This window comes from Chelonia mydas, chromosome 4 (assembly GCF_015237465.2).
Source record: "Chelonia mydas isolate rCheMyd1 chromosome 4, rCheMyd1.pri.v2, whole genome shotgun sequence".
NCBI lineage: Eukaryota > Metazoa > Chordata > Testudines > Cheloniidae > Chelonia > Chelonia mydas.
The window spans coordinates 125,445,851-125,454,067 of NC_057852.1; positions in this window are offsets into that span (position 1 = coordinate 125,445,851).

The window sequence follows — 8,217 nt, forward strand, 5'->3', positions numbered from 1 at the left end:
TCCTCCACCACAATGCCTACAAAGCACTACCAGTTGACAATGGCTAGCTAGTAGTAGTAGTGAGTTCCCACTAGCACATATTCACCCACTACCAATCTATTTTATCTCGTGGTGCTACAACATTTACTGGTAATGGATACAGCTTTACATTGATAAGAAAATATGTTTTATTGCTGTAATTGGGTTTTCCCTTATTTCAGACTAAATAAATTAGTAATTTAAAATAATAATTTTATCATGACTTTTTAAACTAGTCTTTATATACTCTTCAACTTAAAGGAATTGCAGGTGAGATCTCTTAATTAAGGCATCATTTCAGCGAGATATGTACAGCCAAACAGCGAGGCTTTTACTCAGTTATTACTCCATTTTTACTCAGACCACAGACTCAGGCAGACTCTTATGGAGTGGGTAAAAAGGGAGTAAAAATGCAGACTCCGTACATTAGAAGTAGTATTTTCACAAGTGCCAAAGGGAAAGTCAATGGGAATTAGCAGCCTAACTCCCTTGGGTGCTCTTGGAAATCTTCTCTTAGTCCAGTTTCTGGTGCTCAATCCACTGACTAGAGAACTTGTTCCCCTTACATCTGTAATAGAAGGATGAGTTTTCAGGGAGTTAAGTGCACCTGGGAATGGTCCATGGAAACGTAATGGAATGTCCCTCCACAGGGGGTGCTCTCTGAGAAATTATCTTTGACTAATGGGGCTATTGACCTGATGAGTCCCTGTCATAAATATAAAGGGAAGGGTAAACCCCTTTAAAATCCCTCCTGGCCAGAGGAAAAATCCTCTCACCTGTAAAGGGTTAAGAAGCTAAAGGTAACCTCGCTGGCACCTGACCAAAATGACCAATGAGGAGACAAGATACTTTCAAAAGCTGGGAGGAGGGAGAGAAACAAAGAGTCTGTGTCTGTCTGTATGCTGCTTTTGCTAGGGACAGAACAGGAATGGAGTCTTAGAACTTTTAGTAAGTAATCTAGCTAGGTATGTGTTAGATTATGATTTCTTTAAATGGCTGAGAAAAGAACTGTGCTGAATAGAATGACTATCCCTGTCTGTGTGTCTTTTTGGTAACTTAAGGTTTTGCCTAGAGGGATTCTCTATGTTTTGAATCTAATTACCCTGTAAGGTATCTACCATCCTGATTTTACAGAGGTGATTCCTTTACTTCTATTAAAAGTCTTCTTGTAAGACAACTGAATGCTTTTTCATTGCCCTAAGATCCAAGGGTTTGGGTTTGTGGTCACCTATGCAAATTGGTGAGGATTTTTACCAAACCTTCCCCAGGAAGTGGTGTGCAAGGGTTGGGAGGATTTTGGGGGGAAAGACGTGTCCAAACTACGTTTCCCAGTAAACCCAGTTAAAGTTTGGTGGTGGCAGTGGAAATCCAGGGGCAAAGGATAAAATTAATTTGTACCTTGGGGAAGTTTTAACCTAAGCTGGTGAAAGTAAGCTTAGGAGGTTTTCATGCAGGTCCCCACATCTGTACCCTAGAGTTCAGAGTGGGGGAGGAACCTTGACAGTCCCTGATTAGAGGCTGCTTGAGTTCATGCTAATTGATCACATTGCTGCTTCTGAGCAACTTCCTGTTCTTTCAGCTACTTCCTTATGTTCCTTTAAGCACATTACTCCATCCCAATCCTCCTCTTCCTCCCCCACCTCACATTGGAAAGTGAAACCCTGAGTATACTTTAACAATCTGTTTTCACATTCGATAGCTGTGATTATAGGGTTTAGTTCTGTGGGCGCCTAACACTGATACTCAGAAAGAGAGAGGGCAAAATGTAAGTGTAATTAACGAAACACACGTGCAAAAGAATAGGTTTGATCTGTCTTATTTCTAACACTAAAACATAAAGACTCCTTCAATGATTTGCAAGAACTTTACAATGAATATTTGTTTCCTGATGACGGCAGCAATCTTGCTACAGGGCGGTTAGCTCTATCCATCTCTGACATTTTAGCAAAATTCCTGATACAGGCCCTGAGCCTGCCACTAGATCAGCACAGTCCTCCTGAAATCAGGGGGACACGGCGTGGATCAAGGGACTGCCTGTGAAGATCCAGTCGCTGAACAGGGGTCCACAGAGGGTGGGGATCGCATAACTCAGGCATATTTTTCACTACTTGAAGCCAGTTGCATTTCTTCGTCCTGCACCTTGATTTGTTTGTATTCATTTGTTCAGATTTGTAAAAAGCATCATCGCTTTCTTCTGCAGGAACAGTTAAAAAACCACAAAATCTGGAGTAACTCCAAATACAACGAAACACAAACAACCTGGACATCTAGGAAGCTCCACATCCTAAAGGGTCCAGAGTAGCAGCTGTGTTAGTCTGTATCCACAAAAAGAACAGGAGGACTTGTGGCACCTTAGAGACTAACACATTTATGTGAGCACAAGCTTTCATGAGCTACAGCTCACTTCATCGGATGCCTTCAGTGGAATCCTAAAGAGTCATCCAGAGGAATAACTCCATTTACCTGCCCTGCCCCTTCAGCTCCCCCCCCTGTATTAAGTGTGCAGAGGAAAGGATGGGCTTGGCAGAGAGGTTTAAAAAAAAACCTGACCTCTGTAGACTGAGGCAGACAGCAAACTCCACACCATAGGCCCTTTCTCGATACTACGCTGCTAATAGTCCCAACCCAATCAAATGCAGAGGAAAGAGGTCAGCTCACCTGTCTCCAAGGTCTACCCCTTCAGTTGTTATGCACATCAAGAGAGGTGTTTTCCCGTTGCCTTTGCATTTCATGCCCTAGCATGCCAGTAGTCCCCTCCCAATCATTTACATTATGCTCTCTAGCAACAGGTGAGGTTTATGGAACCAAGCAGCACTGGCACAGAACAGAGCTTTATGCAAGGACACAGCCCTGTAATGCACACAGGAAGAAATTAATCCCATAGGCTGTAAAAACACACAGGGCTACAAATTGTCTCCCTGACCCTTGTTTCATTAGTGAGAAGTGATGCTGGAGGCAGGCAAAGCCGTAGGATAGAAATCTTTATTAACCAGGGATAGAGCCCAGTGTTACTTGCTGAGAGACCCATGTTTGTTTGGTAATAGCCTAGCTCTGCCCCCGTTTCATTAGCCCTTGATGTAACATCAAAGTAGGTCCCTCTTGAAACCTGAACCCTGTTTCTGCAGTTCATCTCATCTTACTAGCCTCTTTATGATACTTAAGTAAATGTCACTCCTGGTTTCCTCTCTGCCTTTTTTTTTTTTTTAATTATCATTATTCCCTTCTCACTCCCTTATTTTATGCAAATACTTCCACAGACTGCTTATGTAGTTATGGCAAGTAACTTAGGAGTCTCATGTTGGGCACCCAAAGTTTCATGACCTACAGTAGAATCCGTTCAGAAAATACTAACCTTAACTATTCTATGGGTGGGCCTACATTGCAATAAAATACCTACGGCTAGCTCACAGGCTAGCCCAGCTCAAGCCTGAACATCTACACTGCAATTTTATAGCCCCATAGCCCAAGTCAGCCAACACGGGCCAGCCACAGTTGTTTTATTGCAGGGTAGATCTACCCAATGTCTCATTTCACCCATCTGTAACACTTATCCACAAGTTTCAGAGTAGCAGCCATGTTAGTCTGTATCCACAAAAAGAAAAGGAGGATTTGTGGCACCTTAGAGACTAACCAATTTATTTGAGCACAAGCTTTTGTGAGCTACAGCTCACTTCATCGGATGCATTCAGTGGAAAATACCACTGAAAATTTTCCACTGAATGCATCCGATGAAGTGAGCTGTAGCTCACGAAAGCTTGTGCTCAAATAAAGTGGTTAGTCTCTAAGGTGCCACAAGTCCTCCTTTTCTTTTTACTTATCCACAATACATCAAAGGGTGTTGTAAGGATCAGTTTGTTACTAAATATTTATACAGTGCTTTAAAAATATAAGTGCTACATATTTTTATCTGGGAGCAGATTTGAGAGCTACAGTAGGAAAACAGCTGATCTTACTCAAGTTCTCTTTTATTTCTGTACCACCACCCCCCAAGAAGAGACTAACCTAGGTACCTATATGACCCTCATCACCATAGCATGTGAGTTCCTCATATCATTAATAGATTTTATCATCACAATACGCCTGGATGGAAGGAAGGAAGGTATTAATCCCATTTTACAGATGGCGACCCAAGACACAGCTTAGCTTAAGTGATTTGTCCAGGGACACACAGGAGGTCCATGGCTGGACCACAAACTGAACTCAAGTCCCAGTGCATGTTCTAGCTGCTAGACCACCCGTCGTACTCCAAGGACCTAACTGAGCTACTGTTACCAAATGATAATATATCTATTGTACGCTCTTACCAAGGGAGCACTCTAGGGAAAAAAGAATCTTCATACATCAATATATGATGGACATTATGAGTTGCAATGGACTAATATTCCTGAGACGTTCTGGCCATTCATCCAAGAGAAACCAAAGGAAATGCGTTGTTTCGAGTTTTAGAAATTACCTTCGATTCTGAACTGCATGTAGCTTAAAAAAAAAAATCTTCCATGCATGAGTAGAGAGGAAACAACACAAATGTCATTTAATTTACATGACAAAGTACTGCCATTATTCCCGTATGACAGAATGCCACTAAGGGCAATTTCCGAAAATTATTTAAACAATGTAATGAGTTAAATGTCAGCGTTGGCTAATTATGTTTATGCTAATTGTTAATTAGCCCCATAATGGAGACAGTCTTAATTAACAATAGTTATGTGTGTGTGTGTGCGCGAACAGAGCGTGCGTGAGAGAAAGAGCTGTGCTGCAAAAGAATGTTGCAAGTAATTTAATTTCCTGTAATCATAAGTATTTCAGTTCACACATTAGCAGGAAATTTTCGATGTACTTTAGGAAAGATGTGATTACCGTACAACGTATCCGTAAGCAGTCCCTTTTGTATTACATCAGTTCTGTCACAGTAGCAGCGGCTTTTTTAAAAACCTAGGAATTGTGTCTTGCTGTATTTGTCTCTATTTTGCTTCGTGTTTGTTCTGCGAAAGGGAAGGCATACGCATCAGCGGCATAGGCAGGATTATGACAAAGAGGTCAGTATTACTGACAATCACACACTACAGAAGATCACTAATTTCCCAGATAAGAGGAGTCACTAGCTATACATTACAGAGCACAAAACCCATTAATATATTGATACTCGTTCCTAATAGAGAGAACGTGGATGACACGTGTATAATGCCCTAAATTATGAGAACAAACCACTCAATTTTAGAAAATTATATATTATTTGTTAAGTGCCAGCAATGTATCCAATATTCTACAGAACATATTAATACACACAGTCCATACCCCCAAAGAACTTACAGCCTAAGAGTGAAGGCCCTGTTCAGAAAAGCCTTCAGACACATGCTTAATTTTAATCCTATGCTTAAATCTGTCGTTATTCAGCAAAGCACGTGAGCACAAAAGTGCTGTGCTGAATCAGGGCCTAAAATCATAAGGTTCTTTCCCAGTGTTTACTGTGTTCATATTAGGGCAAACTCCCATCACTGTCAATAGGAATTTTGCATGAGTAAGTAGCTCAGGTGCTGGTCCTAAAAAAATTAATTTGCAAAATAAAATCAAATGGGCCATTTGCTCACTGCCCCTCACCCCTAGAGCCATTCAGGAATGAGAATGTCTGTGAATGGAGTTCCCCCTCCCATGTGTAACTGGGTATGTCTGCACTGCAGCTGGAAGGTATCATTCCCAGCTCCATTGCGGACATGCCCTCAGATCCTAATGGGATCTTGGGCAAGTCACTCAGCCTTTCTGTGCCTCACTTTACTCACAGATGAAATGAGGAGAGTGTTAGTTTTATTAATTAGGACGTTACTCTGCTGTCCTTGCGCAGAAAAAATCCCCACCCTTAGTGATTTCATTATGGGAGTTTTACTTGCATTAGAATGCAGGATCATGTTATTGGGGCCAGATCCTGAGCTGGTGTAATCTGGAAGAGCTCCACTGATGTTGATGGAGCTATGCTGATTTATGCCAGCTGAGGATCCGGCCCTTAATTTTAAAGACGCATTTTAATGTCAGATGAAAGATGCTTGTTAAATGGATATGATTGCTTAAAATATGTAATGATTACCATTGCCCGCAATTTACAAGTCAAAACTAATTACAGGTACGAACAATTCTCTAACAAGTTCAGGAATGCCTCATTGTCTTCATGTTTAGTTGGTTTTTGTGCCATTCCCCCCGCACGGGATTAATTCATTATTAAAGCTGCTGTGGAGAAAAAGGCTGTAAATCTTGTTTATTAATTACCCTGATCATTTGAAAAATATTGTAAAGCTGCATTTCTGATGGATGCCAGCTCGTGGGGTTAGCATGCCAGGCAGGGAGCTGTAAGAGGACTAAATTGCAACTTTGACAATACACCCATGCTAGGGAGAAAGGACACTGCTTTCACCCCTGCATGGGCCATTCAACTCCACTACATATGGATCTGGGAATAAGGGAGTAAGCAGGCGCTGGGAGCCCAATTAATCCCCTTCTCTGGAGCCAGTGGAGTGGGGAATGGGCAGAGTTTTTTACTTGACGCACTGACCCAGTACAGCTAAGCCAGGCTATGCCACTATTTGCCACTGGTATAGGCCAGTAGCAAATTACTACCTGTACCCCAGGGCAAGGGGAAGCAGAGAGGAAATTGTGTCTCAAAGGGCAATTCCCTGGGGATTGGTCCTGCTTTGAGCAGGGGGTTGGACTAGATGATCTCCTGAGGTCCCTTCCAACCCTGATATTCTATGATACCGCTGGGATGGTGCAATTTATGCACCACTGCCTACTCAGGACCGTGCCTAAAGTCTCAGTCCAGCTCAAAACACTTTTAAAGAGAACGCACCGCCACTGCAGCTGGATATAGGAAAATAAAAGTCCACGTATGCAATCCAAGTAGTTATTTTGTTGTAAAGAGTTAGTCACAAGTCACAGAAAGCTGGGGTAGATAGAAGAAATTGGTCTTAATTGGATACACATACAATATGTGCTATTGTTCCACATTTATGTTATTAAGGAAACATATGTCCAAGGAAACCATTTTGTTGTTGCTTCCTTTGTAGGTTAGTTTCTAAACTACTCAGTTATTGTTTTATTAAGGCAGTGTATTCCCTGATTGATGGCTTCATTCTCAGGATGACCTTGTCATTGTTTTCTCAAGTACTTGTAATTGTTACAGTGGAGAACATTGGGCTTTAATTATCTGTAGTAAAAGCTCATACACTCTGGTTACACTCTGCTGATCGTATTGGATACACTACAATATTTATTTGCCGAAGAGGGAAAAATGGCAATGGCAAGTCAGTCTAAGGACTCGCACACGAGAAAGTAATGGTGGATATTACAGGTTCCTAAAATACTGTAATAGCATACAGTAATTCAAGCAACCCTGGTAATCATTTGATGCTTGGGTTCAGTACAGATTACCTGCTATTACACTGGGCAGTCTCTCCATCTTGGGAATATATCTGTTAAATGTTTACACCTTAAGGTATAGAATGTAAAAACCATGGACTGGCAAATCGTGAGTGCTGCAGAAACATTAGGACTTCTGAATCTTATTTTAAAGTAATGGATTCAGGTCATATGTCCAGACAGAGGTGCTTATTACAAGACTTCAGTTGTCGTATATACTCAAATGATTCAATTCAGATAGCCATTCTATAGAGTTTAGCCCGCATGAGCCCCCAGTTAGTCCACCCTTCTGTACACCCAAATTTCCTGGTGACTACACTGGGAGTTATACAGGTTACAAAAGGGGGCACAGATCCATAAAAACTGAAAACATTATGTGGGGTGGGGGTGTGAGAGAGATACTGGATAAGTATGTGTGTGTGATGTCATATAGACAAAATTTATTTGTGCCCTGTCCAATCCTAATCCATTGAAATCAATGGAAAAACTCCTTATGCCTTCACTGGGAGTAATTTCAGGCTTGTGGGCCCAGATCCTCAAAAGGTATTTTGATTTCCGTATAAATTAGGAGCCTAAATACCTTTGAGGATCTGGGCATTAAGCCGGATATAGTTGGGCCCTAATCAGGTTACACAGTACCTTACCCCTGAGTAAGAACAACAGGATCTCATCCTTAGCAAACAGTGAAGATCATCATATGGTATTTGTTGAATGTTGGAATATTATAGAACACAGAAGAGCAAAAGCAATTTGATACGGACATGTGGGGAAGGGGGGATAATGAATGATAGCAGC